General features: G+C 49.1%; 1 long non-coding RNA gene across 1 annotated transcript; it reads right to left on the bottom strand.

The window, feature by feature from the left end:
• Positions 1-4,601: 4,601 nt before the first annotated feature.
• Positions 4,602-7,738, bottom strand: LOC311608499. Its single transcript, XR_014782992.1, has 3 exons — positions 7,562-7,738; positions 7,114-7,212; positions 4,602-4,796 (listed from the first exon to the last, which is right to left on the bottom strand). It is a non-coding gene; the product is annotated as an uncharacterized lncRNA (long non-coding RNA).
• Positions 7,739-10,457: the final 2,719 nt, after the last annotated feature.

The raw sequence follows: 10,457 nt of genomic DNA, 5'->3' as shown, positions 1-10,457 counted from the left end.
GTGCCCTCAAGGCTCCCAGCTGCTGGGCTTCTCACTGGGCAGGGAGAAGGACTGGGGGAAGATAATCTGGAGCCGGCAGAAGCTGGCCACGGGAGAGCCCAGGGTGCTGTGTTCAAGGAGGCTGTGGCTGGCAAGGTTTCACAGACCAAATGAGGCAGATGCACAAGTGTCCTCCATGAGATCATCATCTTCAGCCACAGGGTTAGTAAGATGTGGCAGACAGTCAGAAGCCAGGTGTATGTGCTTATTTTCTGTGGTGGACTACAGTGATCTTTGAGCAAGACTGGTCCTTGCAGTTGTGAGCTGTTCTTAGCATCAGTCACACACACGTGAGACCGCCCCCCACCCCCTTCACACTCACCTTTGGGCATTTATTTGTTTGGTTGTGGCTTGGCAGTCTTACACCATGACTCTGCTTTCTTAAAAACAAACAAACAAACAAAAAGAACCCCTCTTTTTGGTGGATGTGAAAGATGCGTGTGCCCATTCCTCATTATGAGTGCAGAAATGGATGTGCCTTGGCACATGTGTGGAGGTCAGAAGACAGCATTGGGTGTTGGTCCTTATTTTCCACCTCGTTTGAGACAGGGTCTCCTCCTGTTGTTTACGACCCTCTCCATTCACCCCAGGCTAGCAAGGTTGGAAATCAGGTACTCCACCAGCCTGCCCTCAGCAACGCACTGCCAGCAGACACCAGACAGGTCATCGCCTGCCACTGCCAGGTGTGACGCTTTTTCACGGTTTGCACTAGTTGTGTATATTTCCTATGCAGCCTGTGCATCCTTTCAGGGTCCCTCTCGACATCACCGCTCTCTCTACCTTCTGCTCCCTGTCTGCCTGACTCCCTCTCTCATGTCCCCACTCTGGGACAGCCTTTTTGCACCACCGCCACCACTACCCCACCCCCACCCCACCAATCAACCTCTTGCATTCGATCTGTTGCCTAGTGTGGTCTCTTTGTGGCACAACAAGGCCCCAAACCAACAAGGAACCTCGGCCATTAAATCCTACCGAGCTGGCTTGTGAGAGTCCAGGGATTCTCCTGTCTCCGCGCTCCACCTCATCACAGGAATACCAGGATCGCAGAGGCTCTCCCATGCCTGGCTTTACATAGGTTCTGAGGGGTCCAGTTCAAGTCCTCACACCTGATCAGCAAGCACTTTACCCTGTCAGCCATCTTCCCCATACATGTCAGCATGCTTCTTCTGGAAGCAAGACCTCCTTTTACCTCAGAAATCTTTAAAAGACACTTCGTTGTGTCATGAGGGGCTGAAACATTCCCAAGACCCCTTATTAGACAGCTTGTGGTATTAATAAAGCGCTTACCTAAAGGCTTTCAACTTGGTGTCTCTCTGTAGAGCCTCCTGAACCCTAACAGATACTGTTAGTATACTGGCCCAGTCTGCCTAGCAACCTATGATGTCACTACCTACCTGACACTAGGAGTGGCATGACCCAGGATTATAAACCTACCTTGTCTGACTGTCTGTCTGTCAGTCTCTGTCTCTCTGTCTCTCTGTCTCTGTCTCTCTGTCTCTGTCTCTCTATCTCTCTGTCTCTCTCTGTCTCTCTCTCTCTGTCTCTCTCTCTCTCTCTCTATCTCTATCTCTATCTCTATCTCTATCTCTCTCTGGGGTGCTTCCCTTTCCCTCTCCCCCCATGCTCATATAATAAACCTCTCCATATCATATCTTTTGTGTAGTACATATTTTATATTTAATATTTCATTTTCTGCTCTTGTCTAACTATCTGGAAGAAGGTATGTGTGTGCTCCAGGGCCAGAAATCCCAAGGGCATCTCAGAAATCTTTGGGCTGCACCCTTATTGTGCCTTCTTTCACAGTTCCCCAGAGTTATGCACCACAAGCCAGGCTTGGCTCCCAGGCTGGAGACACAGAGGGAAGACAGGTATCAGCCACTGTGCCTTGACCAACTTCCAGCCCCAGTGCAGAAAGATCAGGATGAAACTTAGACTCCAGATAGGTCTAGTTTACCCTTGGCTTTGGAAGAAAGCATCCAGGAAGGGGTACGCTCACAACACTCCACACATACCTTCTCATTCCCAGTGAGTAAGGCCAACCCATGTGGACTGAACGCCGGGACCTGAGCACAGTCTTTCCCGTTCAGGTCCTGCCCTTTCTCCACACTTCTTTCCTCTTTTTCCTTTCCCCATGACCCCCAATCCTTTAACCCAATAAATATAGAAAATTCCAAACAGAAATAAGCCATCCCCCTGATAAGGGGTGCTAACGATGATGGGGCCCTCTTTGGCTACTGGGGAGACACCTCATGGGGTCAGTCCTTCGTCAGATTACAGCATGCTTCAGCCCTGTGTTTCTGTCTTATACATCCCAGGCAAGTATGTGAGCATCTGCCTGTGAGCTCAGAGGCTTCCTAGAGAAGATGAGAGGGACCTGGGGGCAGAGGCAGTAGAGGAGGCAGGTGGAACCCAGGCCCTTGGAAGAGGTCTTAACTGTCTACAGAGCTTGAGACTTGGGAGCCTGAGGACCACTTAGAGTTCATGTTTACTGCAGAGAGAAAAGCTGAGCAGGACCAGACACAGGAGCCCAGAGACTGGAGCCTGATAGAGAGTCCCTCAATGTAGGCTCAATTTTCTTAACAAATGTATTTTATTATGAACTTATTAACTGAAAGTACCTCACTGATAACTTGACTAACCTAAACAATAGGAAAAGAGGAGTAAAGAATACAATAATGAAACTGTAAGGATATCAGTTCCAAGGAACAATTCTCCTGGTGTAATCAGCAGGATTTCTTCTGCTGGAACCTGGAGCAACCAGAACCCAGAACCTCAGTCAGAGCCCGGAGCCTCGAAGCCTTCCCTCAAGCGGTTCTCTCTAGGAGCATCTCAAAGCGGGGCAATGAACAGCCAAAACTATCCCAAGTCTCCAAAGGCCCCGCCTCCTGTTTTTGGCTCACATTTATACCTCCTCTCAAAATTTGTTCAAGGATGTTTTTCAGTTGGTTAACAACCAATCTCCCCCACACAGTGGTTTGACTTCTAAAGAGATAAACATCACATTTTTTTAAACAAGTCTTTTTCTCATCTCTGACTTGTGATCTAAGCAAAAAACATGTTTATCTCTCCTTCACATCAAGATGAAGGGAGCAGGGTCAGGTCAGGTGTTGGATTCAGAAGAGATCAAAATAGAACCCAGGGCTGGTTGGTTGGTTAGATCTGGGGAGGCTGAGAGGTGTGAGGAAGGGCAGCGCTGCCCTATCCCCACCCAGATTTATGACAGAAGGAAGGAGAAATCAGAGGCTTGCTACAGGTGTCAAAGGACAGAGTCCTCCGGATTCTGCCAGTTGATGTGGGGGCCAGCTGAGGCTCCTGAACACCTAGAGTAATAAACTCTGCTCTGTATTTTAGCCTCTTGAGTCTCTAAAAACAAATCAGTCACTGACCAGATTCTTTCTCTCTCTCTCTCTCTCTTTCTCTCTCTCTCTCTTCATTTTTAAATTACATTATTGTTTTTGTCTCACACAAAATAATTACATGTAAAAAATTAATTGAAAGGAACTCCCACACTTTATCTGCTTCCTCTAACAGTGAATTCAAATTAGGACCCAAAGTCCATCAGAGTCATTTGCGCTGGGTAACAACACAAGGAGGGCATGGGGTCCAGGGACTCAGGCAGGAAGACAGTCTGCTCGGTGCCCTCCAGCTCTGAGAATCATGAATTGAGCTTTTCCTGGGGCTGGGGAACAGCATCCCTACATCCGGCTTTACTTAACCTCCAGGATGGCAGTGCCTGCCAGAGCCTGAGGACCAGGCTCAGTGGCTTTAGGTGCCAAAACCCCTCCCTCTGCTTCTCAAAGCCAAGATTCTTGGTTCTCTGTGGGGTTGCTCGGCCCACGGACCCTCCTCAGTGTTGCAGGTGGGCCCACCATCTGCATTCTGCAAACTATCTAGGACCCGGAGAAAGGAGCAGCTTCCTTCCCACATCCCTAATCCCAAGATCCCTCTGCCTAGGAGGTAAATCCCAGTCCTTACCAAAGGCTGACACCAACCGCACCAGTTAATCCAGATTAATAGGAGGCTGGTGATCCCTCAGGCTGGGAGACACACCCCGGGCCAGTGGCTAACCAGAGAGAGGAGCCCGTGTGCCAGATGATTGTTTTTACATCCGCCAGGCCAGCTTCACCTGATCCTGCTGTACCCTCTGTCAGCACTATCCAGACACCAAGCCTGTGGGAGCCACACCACCCCAGCAGTGCGGAGATGTACACGCTGGGTGCCTGCCGAGGGTGCCTGCCGAGGCCTCCTGGCCTTGCCTGGCGCAGGCCACTTCAGGACCTTAGTCACCTGTCTCTGGTCTCATTGAAGAGCTGTAAATCCCAGCAAGCTGGGAGGGCCACCACACAGCATGCCCAGCTGGTTCACCAGTGGTTGCTATGACAATTTCAAGCAGGCAACTTGCTATTTTGTGGGAACCCCCTGCCTGCCCCCAATAAGCCTAGCTTTGCCAGTGGCAGAGCTGCCTCTGAAAGACAGCTAAGGACCTCCTCACTAACAGTTACAGCATCCTCGGAAACAAACCCAGAGAAGCTTATTTAGGGAGAACTCCTAATTCAGAAACATTTCAGAATAAAAATGTATTTTCACATAGCCAAGAAATGCTAGGAAGCCAGAAGAGCAGCTTCTGGTCTGCTAAGGCTGAAGTCCAAGAAAAAGAGGTGATTCTTAGCCAGGCATTGGTGTACATGCCTGAAATCCTGGAATGTAGGAGGTGGAAGCGAAAGATCAGACGTTCTTCAGCCTGGGCTAAATGAGACCTTGTCAAAACAAAACAAGAGAAAAACCAAGTAACTCTCAATATCACTGTTAATAAATAATAAGGTATAAATTTAAATTAAGAAAACTTACAAGGTATTCATCAACTTTTAGTGCAAAAAAATCCTTCATAATAGCTGGAACTTTAGTATGCAATAGTTGGAAAATATTTACACTAGAAAATTATGAATATAAGCTAGGTATGGTAGGTCACACCAGTACTCAGGTGGCAGAGACAGGAGGATCTCTGAGTTGGAGGCCAGCATTGTCTACATAGTGAGTTCCATTCCAGGCCAGCTAGACCTACATAGTAAGACCCGCATCAAAATTAATAAACAAACAAGTAATAATAAATAGGCCTAACATGGTGTTTTAGCCTGGGGCAAGTGGATTGGTGACAGTTTGAGGGCAGCCTGGGGGACAGAGTAAATGCCAAGCCAGACTGGGCTGTAGAGTGAGATTCTATCTCAAATATATATATATATACACACATAAATATAATAAAATATATGATGGACGATTCATTCAGTATTTAGGACGCGTACTAAAAACTGACTCAATATGTGTCTGAAATTCATAGGTAACCAGACATCTTGGATTTTATTTGCTCTGCAAGTTTAAATGAACGTTCAGCTCATCCGTGGTCAAAATAAAACCTGCTCATGTTGCAGCTCTGGTCTCATTCCCTATGTGAGAAGCTAATTCATCTCTCTCTCACTCTCCTGCAGAGTGGCTACTGTTTTGAGAGGGGTCTTGTTTTTTGTTTGTTTTGTTTTGTTTTGAGACAGGTTTCACTAGTTAGCTCTAGCTGTCCTGGAATGTGTTGTGTAGACGAGGCTAGAATTAAACTCACTGTGATCTGCCTGGCTTCCTCCTCCTAAGTGTTGTGATTAAAGCTATGCACCACCATGCCTGGCCAATTAGTTCTTCTTGAAGGCATCAGAGATAAGATGGAAACAGGATCAATCCAGGGCTGTCCTCACAGCCTCATGTTTCTAGAAGGGGTGTGGCAGAGGTAAAGCATTCTCATGGAGAGTTCTCTGTATTCTGGCAGGGGCTATCCAGGCTGGTGCTTTATATGTAGCTAACTGATTACACTGGCTAGTAATCAGGTGGGGTCATCCTGCGCTTTCCTTGGCTAAGCCTGCTAGACAGCTTTCTCAACCAGGTGATGCCTAGCTATGGTCCCACCACAGGGTATAGGCACCTGGTCACAAATGTACTAAGACGTCCAACAACAGATACTCATTAAGGTTCTGTGATGTCCCAGGAGATGTTCTTCAGTAGAGGTAGACTCAGAGATGGTAGGAAGGAGAGAGAGGGTTGGGGGGGGGGGGAAGGAAGGCATGTTCTAAAAGGAGTTGGAGGCATCAAATCCAGGTTGAGCAAGAGCCAAGGAGAGGCCAAGAAGACCCAGGTTTTTCCTACCCAGGGGCTGGAGGCTTAGTGCCATAGTCAGAGGTAAGAAAGCCCAGGCAGGACTGGGGAGCTATGGTAGGACAATCTTGGCATTCATAGATGACAATGATGGAGGACACTGGGCACCTGACATACTGCCCTCATAGCCCCAGACTCAGACCCAGTTCCTCCCACACCGAGTCCTTGGCTGTAAGCCTGCATCCAAGAGCCTGAAGAAGCAAAGGCCAAGGACTCTAGACTTGCTCAGGCCAGGGTCCCCAGGTCACTGTGGTGCACACAAGGCCTTCAAAGGATGCTCGTGTCTCCATGTTCTTTGGGAACAGAGTGTGCACACCCTCTGAGAAGCTATTCACCCTGGCTGTCACCCCTATTCCCCCTGCAGTTTTCCCCAGGCCAGAAGGTAGGAGGCTGCAGGCCTGTCCTGTCTCCAAGACAAAGGACAGTCGGCTTTAAGGACAATGGGATGGATCCACCCAGAACACAAGGCCCCCACCCTATGTAGATCAGCCAGTGATGATTTCTGGTAGCAGGTCTCAACAAGCTGCGGCTGGCTTTGAGAGATGAAGGAAAAATGTTCCCAGAGGACTACAGGCGGCTGTTGTTGGCTTGGCAGCCTGTGAGGGCTGCACAGCCTCTGCACGAACCCCTCACTTCCTGAGTGTGGCCCATCCCTAGGGACTATCTGCACCCTGAGAAGTATGTCACAGCTAGTCCCTCGGGGCTCGCCCCGCCCCCCCCTCCCCGAATGTTAAGCGGAATTCACGATGCTTGCTCAACTCAAAATGGGTCAGAAGTGAGTGAGGACATGAGGGGCTATGGCTCTGCCACCCTGCCTTGTGCTGGTTAGTTTTTGTCAACCTGATACAAGTGAGGGTCATCTGAAAAAAGAGGGAAACCTACCAGATTGGCCTCTGGGCAAGTCTGTGGGAGCATATCTTGACTGATGATTCATACCGCCCATTGTGGGGTGGTGTTATCTTCAGGGTAGGTGGTCCTGGACTGTATAAAAAAGCAAGATGGGCAAGCCAGTAAGCAATGTACCTACTTGGGCTCTGTTTCAGTTCAGTTCCTACCTGAAGTTTCTGCCTTGGCTGCTCCTGATGAACTGTGTGGCCTGTAGGCCAAATAAACGCTCTACAGCTTAAGCTGATTTTTTGTTATGACAGCAATAGGAAACAAACTAGGACACCCCGTCATGGCCTATGTCTCCTCCCCCTCCATCTTCAGCATCAGTCTTAACCGAGTACACTCAGTCAGGACAATGAAGCAAGGCCTGGCCTACTGCCCTCTGCAGAGGCATCTTGGTAACAGAGGTGCATGAAAGGAGAGAGAAGGTAAGCTCACTTGCCTTTCTAGGTAGGGCAACATTCACCAGGCCAGCTGCAGGCACTGTTGCTGAAAGCAGGCCTCAGTCACCTTCCAGAACATCACATTTGCCCACACATGAGCCAGCTGGAGGGCACCTGGCTGGGGCCTGGGAGCAAAATCCAGGTGAGAACCAGCCGTGGTCAGAGACCTGCACATCCTCTAGAGGCTAAATGGAAGACTGGGTGGAGGAGACAAGCAGGAGAAACAAGCTCCTCAGAGCTGCTCTGCCCAGTTACTCAGACAAGGAAACACAGGAAACATGGAATGTTCTCACTGGGGCCCAAAGCAGTGGGCAAGGAGGATCTCAGAGCACCACCTCCTCATCTCTGGGAAGCCACTGGGGCCGCTGAGGGCTGGTGGCATGGAAAAGAGTCAGGTGTGAAATAGTGATAAAGCCCGTTGGGAAAGTGCTAAGTCTGGGGCAGCTTTGCAAGTCCCTTGTCTCACTTCTGTGTATCTTCCTTCTCTGCCTCAGGAGGCTACTGGACCACTTGGCCGTCCCCACCTGGCTCCCGGGGCACTGAAGACGTGGGCTACAGAAGCCCGCCCTAACCTCCAGGCCACTACCATAAAAACCGAAAGCATTCAGTTCCTGTGATTCCGAGAAAGTCCCACCACTGCCAGACTCTCTCTCTTTGGTCCTGTGCTGAGCCCCTCCTGTCTGCACACTAGTCAAGCATAGGCAGCTTCTTCAGTCTTTTGCGTGTTAAAATTTCTGTTTTAAAGCTAACAACAGTAAAAAATGCTGTAGTGTAAAAAGTGGAAGACTCACATCAAGGAAACAGACCAGACTGTAACAGCTTCTCTGTCCCATCCCTCTAAGCCCAACCAGGCTCCACCGGAAGCCGGCTTCCAGGGTTCACCTGTCCCATGCTCTCTTTTTCCTTCACCTTTTCTGCTAAGGACTTTAAATTCCCGACTGTGCAGGATGCAGATCGCCTCTTACACAACAGCCCCTCCCACACCCACAGGGCGGTTATGGTTATGCCACTGTTGTCACTGGAATCCAAATTCACTGTTTAGACATCATTATGACTAGGTCACGGTCAGTGGACCCACCCCTTGTTGCTCCTGGCTTGGAGAGATGGTCACTGTTGGCAATCACATTCCCTCGCCGCAAAGCTGGACTGTTGGCTACACCACCAGAACCCTTGCACGCGACTATTAGCACACAGGAGAGGGGACAAAACTCCAGGGCCGGAAGTAAAGGAATAAAGACATTTATGGCTGCCATCAGCTGCCCTTGACTAAAATAGGAGCTGTGTAAACTCAGGTGGAATCACTCAGAGACCAGGAGGGAGGCCAGAGCCCCATGGGATGCAGTTGTTATGAAGGAGACCCCGAAGAGCCTCCCCTGGAGGAAAATATCCCACCTACCAGCAAAGGAGGACAGCCTGAGGATGTATTCCAGCCAGCGCTGAGGGAGGAATTAAAATACCCATGAAAAGCATCATGCCAAGCCCCTGCTATTCTTGGCTCTTGCCACTTGAAATCATACTACCTATGTGGTTCAGAGCCATGAAACGGGCATAAAACCAATCACAGTTTGGCAGCCTAGCTGTGGATCTCTCTCTCTCTCTCTCTCTCTCTCTCTCTCTCTCTCTCTCTCTCTCTCTCTCTCTCACACACACACACACACACACACACACACACACACACACACACAAAATCCACCCCCTACCCCCCAGTATAGAAGATTCCCACAGATAGAACAATATTGAAAATGAGCTCACAGACAGATTTGGAAAGAATGGATAGCTCTCAGAAAGGAGAAATAAAATGAGTAAAATAAAAATCTCATCAGACACATTAGCAGCAGAATAGGTGCAGCCTCACAGGTGAGCCAGCGGCAGCTCAGCACCAGGATGTACTAACCCTGTTGAGAGGGAGACCGCAGGCTGGGCCTTGAGAGACTGGAAGGCGGGACTAAGAACAAGTCTGGACTCCAAGGAGTTCTAGGCTGAAAACCATTTTCCTTGGAATGTTGAAGGAGTGACCTCTTACATCCTGGCCTGGCACACCAGATTCCTGTGTTAGTGACCTCCTTGTCCTTCTAGAAGAATGAGGGTCAGCATCCCCGCAAGGCTATGAGTTAAGTGGGTGCTCTAACCTTCAGAACCTTTTCCTTCTGTAACTTGTACTGTTGCAGATGTTTTTGCATTCTAATGTAACTCTCGTTTCCTTCATCTTTTCTCTCCCACATTCTCCCTTTTTACTTATGAAAGTTTACTTGTTTAAAAAAACATTTTATTATTAGCATAGATGGGATAGACCATAACCTGCAATTTAGGAACTGAAATAAACCCTCCCTCCCATAAATTGCTTTTGTCTGGGTGCTTTGTCATAGCAAATGGAAAAGAAGCCATGACATCATCTTCCTTCTACCATCGTTAGCGAAGGCCTCTCTTTTCCCTCTTCTCCCTTCTGCCAGTCAGTTTCTTTTACCTGTGACTCCTCCATCCACTTTCTCCTTTTTCCCCACTGAGACAGGGTTTCTCTGTGTAGCCTTGGCTGTCCTGGACCTACTTTGTAGATCCTGTGTGGATCTGCCAGAGTGCTGGGATTACAGGTGTGTGCCACCGAGCCTGGACACTTTCTCCACATTTTTAGGAAGACCAGCTCAAGCTGGCTCCTCAGCAAATCCTCATTTTGGACCTGTCTGGGTCCCCAAACTCAGAGATGCTGTGCCTGGGTGTGCAGATAGCACATGGCCACCTGTCGCTGATGGCTACCCTAACCCCCATCTCCATTTCCTGTTTAATTTGTCCTTTCCTAGAAGCAGAGGTGGAGGCCTCACTTGACCCTCTCAGCACAGAGAAGGCAGGGGTCCTCTTATAGCCTCCAGGAAAGACAGGAAAAAAGTGTGACGAAGGACA

The sequence above is a fragment of the Acomys minous genome (assembly GCF_964271855.1).
Source record: "Acomys minous genome assembly, chromosome: 11".
NCBI lineage: Eukaryota > Metazoa > Chordata > Mammalia > Rodentia > Muridae > Acomys > Acomys minous.
Note: the sequence above shows the minus strand (reverse complement) of the source record. Positions and strands in the feature narration are given on the sequence as shown.